Here is an 11,252-nt window from a genome sequence, read left to right on the forward strand (position 1 = left end):
CACACACACACACACACACACAGAGAGAGAGAGAGAGAGAGAGAGAGAGAGAGAGAGAGAGAGAGAGAGAGAGAGAGAAATATTTGGCTAGCTGAAATGCATTTTCTTAACTGAATTGTAGATGTGCCCACATACAAGTTAAGACTTTTTAAAAATTAACCTTGCTGATAAAAATGGCCAAATAATTCAATACACACATGTAAATGTAATGGGTGGGTCAATTGGCATTCAAATTTGTATTATTATTTTATTATAGATAACTTACATGGTTTCAAAGTAAATCACCACTCAGATTTAAAAATAACTAAAACGCAGAGGCATGAGTCTCTACAGTGTGGATAGAAGTTCTAAATCACTCCAAATACACCAGAGGAGATGGTTTATAAGGATTGTTAACTTGGCAGGTTCCAGAAACACCTTGAAGACCAATGTCTGGTCTTTAATCTCCAGTGATGAGCATTTTTGATTGGATTAATTGAAATAAGTTGATCCAGTCTAAAGATGGCACTCTGATATGGGTTGATGTCCTGAACTGAGTCAGTTGAAAAGGCATGCTAAGTACTAACATTCTTCTCTCTGTGTGGATGCAATGTGAGCAGATGCCTCATCCACCTGCCCTGATGCCTTTCCTGCCATAAGAGATGATAATCCTAGACTGTGGCTAAAATCAACTCTTCCCTTGTTAAATCACTTTGTTCAGGTATTTTATCACAGCCACAAGAAAATTTACTGATACTGGGAGTCTCAGAATAAATTGACACTTGGGTGCTTGCTGTAGAAACATGAAGTCCTGAGCTATATCCTGGGCACAGACATAAAGCTGTACACAGTGGCAAGTCTATGATCCCAGCCTGTATTCCTATGGCAAAGTGGAAAGTGGAGACAAGAAAACCCTCGAAAGATTGTATGCCAGCTACTTTAGCATTGGCTGCAGGGAAGAACAGATCCTGTCTCAGACAAATGGAAGGCAGTCACTGCCTCCCAAAGTTGCCTTATGGCTTTCTCACTTGTCCTGTAGAACATGAAAAGTACTGGCTCAGAACTCCCAAAACCAAGTTCTCAATACACACACACACACACACACACACACACACACACACACACACACACAAAGATTTATTTGCCTCAGAGGGCCAAGAGGCAAGGAATAAGAGTCAAAGTTAGGAGATAGAGAATGAGGGAGAAGAAAGAGATAACGAAGAGGGGACAGGGATATTTGTCCTGGAGAGGAACAAAGGAATGCATCTGGATAGAGAGAAGACAGACATCGTCCATAGGAAAATGGTGGTTTATGAAGGTACAAAGCAAAGTCCTACCCTGTGTTAAGATGAGGTGTTTCATTTTAATCAGGCATGTTCATGAGGGCAGCCAAAGGGGGCTTTTGATTGCTGATCTTCAGTACTTTGAGAGCTGACATATGGTAGTCAACCTCAGAAAGGGGGGAGTGGCCAAATCAGGGACCAGACCTTGGTGGCTAGCTTTAGGAATATAATCTAATGGTTTTTAATAAGACAGAAGGAATGGGACAGAAGGGCAAGACCTGCTAGAGCCATGGTCTTCATGCTTGAGCTAGCCAAAGTCCCTTCAAAACATATCTCTCTGACTCTCTCTCTCATACACACACACACACACACACACACACACACACACTTATAGAGCCTGGGAAGGTGGTTCAGTTTGTAAAGAGCCTTGCCATACAAACAGAAGGTTTAAGTTTGGATCCCCAGCATCCAAGTGAATGCCTGATGGGTGAGGCAGCCTATCTGTCATACTGGTACTAAGGAGGCAGAAACAGGGAATCCTTGGGACAAGCTATCAATACAAAGTGAATCAGTGACATCTAGACTCTAGCAAGAGACTCTACCTCAACATATAAGGTAGGCGTCAACCAAGGAACATTCATGCCATCAACCTCATGCTGGTACACTCATGGGCACAAACGCTCGCTCACATGTGTAGGGAATGTTGACTGTGTCACAAGATGAATATGGGACTGGTGAACTGGAGCATGTGCAAACCCTGGGAATCACAGAGACTTGAGATGGCAGGAGTAAGGCTGTCCCCTCCCTGACTCCACGCCTGTTCTGGGTCACTTAACCACAATGACCTTCAACTAAGGTAACTATGGGCAGTCAGTCACATAGCACAATACCTAGAATGCTTCTCCATGCAAAGGAGGCATCTCAGAACATTAGCCTTCCCCTGATGACCTTCTCTTCCTGGATTTTTTCATGTCATTCCCCAAAATTATATAATCCCTGGTTCCCTTCCAACAAAGCATATGCATTCACATCCACCCCCAATAAAGAAATACAAACAAGCTAAGAACCTCTCAGAGAGCTGCTTTATTAAAGATCATCACAGGAAAGGCCTTCACCCAAAGTATCTGTAAGACTAAGACTCATGAAAGAAGGCTTTCTCTCTTCTCTTGACCCACTGAAACTCGGGACTCACTCCCAACCAGACTGAGTCCAGGGAAGAGGCAATGTGGGGGCAGGACAAGTTCTTTGGCAAGTTACTCTCTGCCAAGTCAAGACAAGCAAAGATCAGCAAGGCAATGCAAACCCAACCAAATGCTAGCCTTACCCCACTGTCTGTGATCATATTTAGATTCTTTCTAAATATCATAACATCCTTTCACATGTCTGTTTCAGGGAAATATCCTCTCACCTGTGTCTGCTTCAGCAAAACATTCTTTCACTTGTCTGCCCCAGCCAAACATCATTATGACCTGATTCTCCAAAGAAACTAGAAATTTCTACTTCAGGAATTCTTGCTTTTTATTGTTAACTCTGTTTTTTTTTTAAATTATTTTATTAGATATTTTCTTCATTTACATTTCAAATGCTATCCCGAATGTCCCCTATACCCTCCCCCTACCCTGTTCCCCTGCCCACTCACTCCCATTTCTTGACCCTGGCATTCCCCTGTATGGGGCATATAAAGTTTGCAAGACCAAGGGGCCTCTCTTCCCAACGATGGCTGACTAGACCATCTTCTGCTATATATGCAGCTAGAGACAGGAGCTCTGGGGGGAAGGGGGGTGTTACTGATTAGCTCATATTGTTGTTCCTCCTATAGGGTTGCAGATCCCTTCAGTTGCTTGGGTAATTTCTCTAGGTCCTCCATTGGGGTCTCTGTGTTCTATCCTATAGATGACTGTGGGCATCCACTTTTATATTTGCCAGGCACTGGCATAGCCTCACAAGAGATAGCTACATCAGTATCCTTTCAGCAAGTTCTTGCTGACATATACAATAGTGTCTGCATTTGGTGGCTGATTATGGGATGGACCCCCGGGTGGGGCAGTCTCTGTACAGGGAGGGACCTAGTGAATCTGGTCAGTTTCAAGGACTTCCTGAAGCTATTTTGAGCTATTTACCTTCTTGCTTAAGGAGCATCCTATAGGTTAGAATGTTTTCAACTCAGAGGGAGCTATTAGACAACAACAGTGTACCTCCACAAGCAAACAAACACACAAAAAAATGCACACTATGCAAACACAAACACAGACAAAACATGAAACTTTTAAAATTAAGGATTACATGATTTTCAAAGGAATTATGCATCTTGGAGTTTAAGGCTTTAAATCCCCAATACCTCATAACCACCAAGACAAATAGATTCATATAAGGAGTTCAAAAATTAGTTGGAAGGCCTCTGGAGATGCTACATCTTCAGAGAAAAGATGAGGTTGTTACAGCAAATGGAATAAAAGGAAGGAGATTTAACAAGCAAGCTGGTAAAAGAATCTGAAGGACTCACTGCTGGTTTCCTTCCCTCCCTTTCCCTCCAATTTTTAGTTATTCCTTTAAAAAATTCTGTTCAACCTTGGTACCCCCATTGAGCTCATTCAATTTTATGATGAATTTCTCTATCCTGCCAGTTCAGGTCTATTTTTCTTCTTGAGAATGTTCTACTCACACAGTACTTTATGCTATTGGAATTCTGGGAAATATGTGCATTCATTAGAAATCTCCACACCTCCTATAATTTCATTTCACAGGACCTTATGTATAGCATGGGGTAAAATAATAAATGTTTTGGAGTATGCCCATTTAAAAATTGTCATTTGAGCTATCTACAGATTATTTTTAAAAATCTAAGACCCTTAATAGGTTAAAGTGGCATTTAGATGAAGTTCAAATTCTAAGCTGAGGTGTGCATGGTTTACTTGGCCCAGGAATGACTTTAGGAAGCTAGAGAGCCGTCTGACTTCACTGCCATTATAGCAACCAGCTGCTGACATTCGCACATGTCATTATGCAATTTACAAACAATTATGAAATTGACAAAGTTTGAAGATTTCCCCAGAATATCTTCTTTACACAAGTCCAAGGCCCTCCACAACAGCATTCGCTGTTAAATGGACTGCAGCTCTATATCGTGTATTATAGATATTACATTGGAAATCCTAAACTGATTCTATGTAAATTTTAACAGGAATATTTGGAGATGTCAGAAAATATCTATCAGCTTCATTTTGCCAATATTTCTTCCCTGAAGGCTAAAAAGGAAATGCTCTTTGTTGAACCAAGAAACCTACCTTTGTAGTATATTTTATGTCAAGACTATTCACATAGTTAAGGTACTATTTTTGACCTGTTATTGAATCAAAATTCAAAACCACTTTAAAATCTATACACAATGACAACATGCTCTTTAGAATTATTTTTACCACAACCAGAAATACTATATTCATTTCAATATAAGTAATCTAATTATACCAAAGATTTATTGGGAGTTATTGGGAATTTGTTGAATGAGGCCTACCACATTTTATATTATATCAGATAAAACAAAAGAATAAGGAGGGCCCTATTCATCTGGTCAGAACATTCAACCTAATAAAGGAAAATAAGACAGTCACACTAAGAAATGGCTAGTATAAAATACATCGATGGTAAATGTCTATTAAAATACCAAAAGCAAAATAGATGGGTTTTGGCTTTAGGAGGCAGTTCCTTTGAGTGCATTACACGTAACTAAATGTCAACAAAGGGCCCAGCACAGTGACATATTGTAAAATGAGAAGGTTTCTCCCAGTCTCTTCTGGGTGTCCTATAGGTATGGACCCAGTCAGTGTCTTTCATAACCTGCCTTGCACAGTGAAGATAGTACCAAGCTTTCTTTAAGGGTACCCTAAGGCAGCAGTACCATTTTTTCTTCAAAAGTCTCTGGGAAGCCTTTATCCAGAAATCTCACAGGAGCCATGCATTCCTTACAGACGTGGGCATCAGTATCTACCCCTGTCTCTCTGATACTTCCACTGTAACTCATTATCAACTATGTGATGGAAATTTTAGCTACTCTCAAGCAGATCAATCTGTAGACAGGGACTAGGCAGGCATTTGTTTTTTATTTGTTTGGGGGTTTGTTTGTTTGTTTGTTTGTTTTCTTCTGCTGAGAATACCTGACATTACAAAGGTATAGGGGGTATTGTGGAGGGGAAACTGAGAAAGGGGATAACATTTGAAATGTAAATAAATAAAATAACCAATAAAAATGAAAAAATTATATCTCATGGGCAGCTTAGGAATCACCATAAAGCATGACTAGGAGTTAGAAAGATCTGAGTCCTGATGTGTGACTTTGAGCAAAACTCATAACCTCGGGAAGCCTCAATTTTGTCATCTATGGAAGGGAACAATAATACCTACTTGATAGGCTTGGGGTGCTGAGGTCTACTGACCAACTGCATTAGCTATTATGAAGTACGGAGGAAATTATGTAAAAACAATTGCTTTCAAATAAAATGGATGTAGTATTATTATTTTGTTTTGAAAGAAAAAAATATGTTGAAGTTCCAAGTAATTCTTGCAATATATTATCACAAATATTCAAACAAATGTCTTAGATATCTTAAACTTTAGCTTGTGGTCTGTCTCTAAAGGTGCTTTTCTTTATACACTACTGAGGTTGAAAGGGGAATACAGATGAGAAAGGTTTTACGCTGGCTCAAAGAATGGCTGGCTGGATTTTCAAACAGGAGCCCCAAATGGATTTTCTATATACCAGCCTCTGAGAACTAGGTTTAACTGTTAAGCTGCCCAATTCAAAGATAATTAAAAGTTATCTCTTTTCTACTGATTTCCAAATTGGAAAACTTGTGTAGCAATACTTGCTAACAGAACCTGTGTCAAAGGTTTTTAAAAGTAGAATACAAAAGCCAGCTGGATTTTATCAGTCAAGGCAGGGTTCCACTGTGTTAAGGTGCACAGATATTAGCCTTTGCTTAGGCAGTGTTGGAAACCTCTTGAAAAGGAGAGAAAGAAATAAGAGCGGGGCATGGAGAGTATTGCAACTGAGCAAAAAGTGGCATAAACAGACGTTAAAAAGAACTGATGCTCGTTGCAAAGTTTGAGATTCATTACTCAAAGCCATTCAGTGTGATTTCAGGGAATAGTGATGGATAATTTGACGCACTCATCCATCATCCAATCATCTCTGCTTATTCATGCTACCAACAAAGGACCAATGTTGTCTTTGTTGGGGACAGTATGCTCATTTCTAGAAATATGAGATAACTAAAAATGGCTTTAGGACTAGGGAAGAACATGGGAGATATGTTTCCTCTTGTCCCAGACTCGGATAACATTTCAGGCTTATGAACACATGGTAGAGAGGCATCCTCTTAGGACAGTCAGGAATGTTATGTCATTTCCCATAAAACATCCTGATTAAAGGAAAATACGAATCCCTCTTCCATCCACAAAACGTGTGTACTTAATAGCACCACTCAATTATGATTAAAGTTCTTTTCAATGTCTTCTTCCAAAAGATGGTGGAGAGGACAAATGACTGATTATGTCATAAAGCCCACAGTCACCACATACCCTTGTTCACAAAAGGCGAATCTCTAGAGTATTTTCTAACCCAGTGTTCATGGAGTCTTAATAGCTTGGAGGATGAGGTTTCTATCACTTCCCTCACATGATAAGTCCAAGAAATAATGTATTTTAAAGTCAGGAAGTAGATCCTGATATAAATCTTCATTAAGTTTACTTTGCTTGGCATGAACTTGCAAGCACATGAATAATGCATTCTTTTGTCTAGGGATACGTAAGTCTTAATCTACTCCTTTCTGAATGGAACAATACCATTCTACTCCCTAATAGGGATTAGGGAGACTCAAATAGCAGGCACTACAAACATAGTTAGTCTGACCTAAAGCTGTTCCATAATTAGTTCTATTTGTCCTTGTGGCCCTAAACGTGAAACTCCTATAAGTCCGTAGACTCTAACTTTGTATCTGAACCATACTTATGAAGTATAGAGACAGACAGCATACACCTGCAGAATGAAAAAAAAAATTCCTAAGAGTAATTTATGCTCATATTACCCTGATATACTTCATTAATCACAGGAGCTAATAAATTACTGTGCTTTGGCTCATGTTTATTCATAATTAATTATTATTTGGCATTATTAAAGGTAAATAGTCCACAATCTCACGAACCCTACAGTACATGAATAGAAATATATTAATGAAGATTCATACAGGTATATGTAAAATTATAATTAGGATAAGGATTTCAAAGCTAAGAGATGGCCTAATAAGGAGGAATTCCTTCTGTGTTGATCTCTATGAGGGGCTTTCAGAGTAAGCGAGGCCAGGTGGACACACAGGTAAAGGGAAGAGGGTAGATGCAAAGAGATGAACACTGCTATTGAAGAGACCTGTACTTACAAAGGCTCAATGAGTAGAGAAAGGACAACAATGAAGCATCAAGTCATGTGCCTGGATGGATGAGTGTAAAGCTTGAATTGTTGCTTCCAACACATCCTGGGGTGCTTTAAAATGTAAATTATCTATATTTGCATCTTTTTTCTTCAGTATGCTTGTGTGTGTGATTGTGTGAGAGAAAGAAAGAAAGAAAGAAAGAAACAAACAAACAAACAAACAAACAAACAAACAAAGTAAGTCTGTGTCTTTTTGTGTGCTGTATACCTTTGGGCATGTGAATGCCCAAAGTTGATGTCAAAAGTCTTGGATCACTCTCTATCTTCTTCATTGAGGCAGAGTCTCTTAGTTGAGCCTGTTTCTTATCGATGTGGCTAGCTAGTCTGGTTAGTCAGTTTGTTTCAGGGATTCTATTGGATCCAAGTGCTGGAATTACAGGCAGGCCACCACATCTACCTGCTATCTACTATGGATCTAAAACTCTGAACTCTAGTAGTAATGTATACCTCAAGTACACTGAGTCATTGCCCAAGACCAATTCTTCTATACTTATATTCTAAAGAGGCCTTTTAAAAAAATTATAATGCAGAAAGCATTTGAGATCTAGGAGGAGTGCATTTCAATATAGAACATAATTTAGGAATTCATTGCAATTTTTCAGCATAGCCATTATGGTGGCCATGAAAAAAAAAAAAACAACAAAATTAAGTACAGAAAATATTCATTGAAAAACTACTTCATATTATGGAAAGCAATTGGGTGCTTTGAGAATATGTCAGATGACATGACTGATAGATCATCTGATGGATTGCAAACGGGTGGCTGAGGAGTAAAAAGTCTTCACACACCTGATTTATAGGTTGATAAAAGGACTACAGTTATAGAACTAGGATCCACCAGTGTGGTGGGCCTTCTGCTTAACCATTTGATGATGATCCTTAAAAGCAAACAAAACGAAGCTTTAAAACATGCCACTAAAAGGGTCTGATGATTTGTCCATTCATCAACAGTAAATGCTCACTCTGGTGAAGTAAAGGAGCGAGAAGTTATGATATGATGTGGAATTTCTAGACTTCCTAAATTCTCATTAATATCAATCATATTTTATTCCTCTTTCAATAATATTGAGTTCTATATGCACATTTCCTTAAACTTCTTATAATACTACCAATAAAGTAAATATTTTTGCTAAGTATTAGGTAAGTGGTTTTTAAGGTTTCATAAGCACAAAAATTTAAACAGTTTTGGCAGAAAAAAAATCTCAGCTGTTTCCAGGAGTTTTAATGTGAAGTGCCCACATTAGAACTACCTGCTATACTAAGTTCAGGGAAGTAAGGCTCTGATAGTCAGACCTGCCTTTCCCTGACACTGGCATGCATGCTGATGAAAGAGCAAACCAGCAACGGAGTCAAGTAGCCCTGCTACAAACTGGGGTGGAGGCAGAAGTTGCTGTCCCTCCTATGTTGCAGCTCCTTCCCCTGTGGAATATGAATGGTATGTTTGACAGTTAGATATTAGGTACTGACTCTCAGGTGTGCCAAATGTCTGCAGCAATAATGAGAGATGCTCATGACCACATGTTTGAAAGCGATTTGCATTGTCATTCTTATCATAAACATCAGCGAGCAACTAAGCATTAATGAAGAACTACATCCAAGAGAAGATTAAGCAAGAGCATGATTGTCACTCTGAAATTTTTGAAATGAATGGGAGTAGAAAACCATCTAACTCACAACTACAGAAAATGAAGAGTGAATCTGGAATAAGTCAGCAAAATTACAAAATTAAATAATTCTAGTCCTTCCAATTTCAAGTAATGGAAACCATGTACTTTTTCATATGCTGCATACTTTAAATCTCTTTTCTTTCTTTCTTTCTTTCTTTCTTTCTTTCTTTCTTTCTTTCTTTCTTTCTTTCTTTCTTTTTTTCTTTTTCTTTTTTCTTTTTTTTTTTTTTGTTGTTGTTGTTGTTGTTTGAGACAGGGTTTCTCTGTATAGCCCTGGCTGTTCTGGAGCTCACTTTGTAGACCATGCTGGCCTTGAACTCAGAAATCTGCCTGCCTCTGCCTCCCAAGTGCTGGGATTAAAAGAGCGCACCACCATGCCTGGCTTATTTTAAATCTCTTAAAAGATGCAAGAGGATCATTGTTTTGTTCCTAAAGATCCACAGCCTAAAATATATAATCTGCATATAAACATCAAAGAAAGAAATACCCTTAGATATGCAATGTACGTAACTGGGTAAACAGAAGCTATTGTGGTTTTATTACCATCCCCATCATTATGGTTTCCAAAGTATCAGAAGAAATCATACCACAGCCACACTTATTCAGTACAAACTTGTCTGCCTGTAGTCATCATGTGGGAATGAGTTGACTACCTTTTCAAGAAACGCTGTGCATTTCAGCCCTGTTCAGATGCATTCCCCCTGGGCATTCCTTCCTCCCTTAGGGAATGTGAATGTTTGGCCCATGGCATTGTATCATGGAAGTACCTCATTTTTACTTTTTGACTTTCACATTGGCTTACACTGAATTTGCCTTGAGTCTCAGGGGAGACCTTGAACTTTCAAGCCTTGCTGAAGTGTGTATAAGGCTTTGGATTCTCCAAAAGATGGACTAAACTGCATTTCTGCATAGTAAGATGGACATAAGTTTTGGGTATGGGGTGCAAAATAGTAAAGCTATGGTTCAGATGAGTGTCTCATTGATCTTATGTATTAAATGGTAGGTCGTCAGGTTGGTGCTACAGGAAAATGATGGAAACCTTTAAGCCATGAGACCTAATGTGACATTTTAGGTCACTGAAAACATTTCCTTTAAGGCTATTATGGAAGAGGAATTGTCTCCTCTCCTCTCTCTTTTTCCTGAACATCATAAGGAGAGAGGTTTGTTTGACCATGTACCCTCAGCCATGATACAGAACCGATTCATCACTGACCCAAAACCTCTAAGATGATCTAAAACAACCTGTCTTGAAAAGGGGTCTCACTGTGCAGCCCAGACTGACGGAACTAAATCTGGCAATCCCCTTGGTTTAGCTTTCTGAGTGCTGGGATCATAGGTATGCATCACTATGCCTATAGAAATCCACATACAGGAAGACAACTCACACACACATATACAAACACACACACACACACACACACACACATAGGCACCCACATGGTGCATGTGCACACACATACATACACACACATACACACACACACACACACACACACACACACACACACACACACACANACACACACACACACACACACACACACACACACACACACACACACACACACATGCTAAGTGCTTGGATTTTTGTTCCGTCTGGAAGATGGGGTACATTCAGGCTGGAGCCCCTAGTCTTGCTGCACCCCTCACCCCGACTCCTTGCTTAAGAAGGCTCACACTCCAGATTCCTTGGACATTACCCGGCTAAAGTTACTCAGACTGACTCTCCATGCCTCAGAAGGAGACCCTGGATTCTAAGACCACTATGAATTATGACAGTAAACTTAAGTGACAGAGACAAGAGTCATATTTGTTTAAAGATTTTATACTGAAATAAAGACA

This window comes from Mus pahari, chromosome 7 (genome assembly GCF_900095145.1).
Source record: "Mus pahari chromosome 7, PAHARI_EIJ_v1.1, whole genome shotgun sequence".
In the NCBI taxonomy this organism is placed as follows: Eukaryota; Metazoa; Chordata; class Mammalia; order Rodentia; family Muridae; genus Mus; species Mus pahari.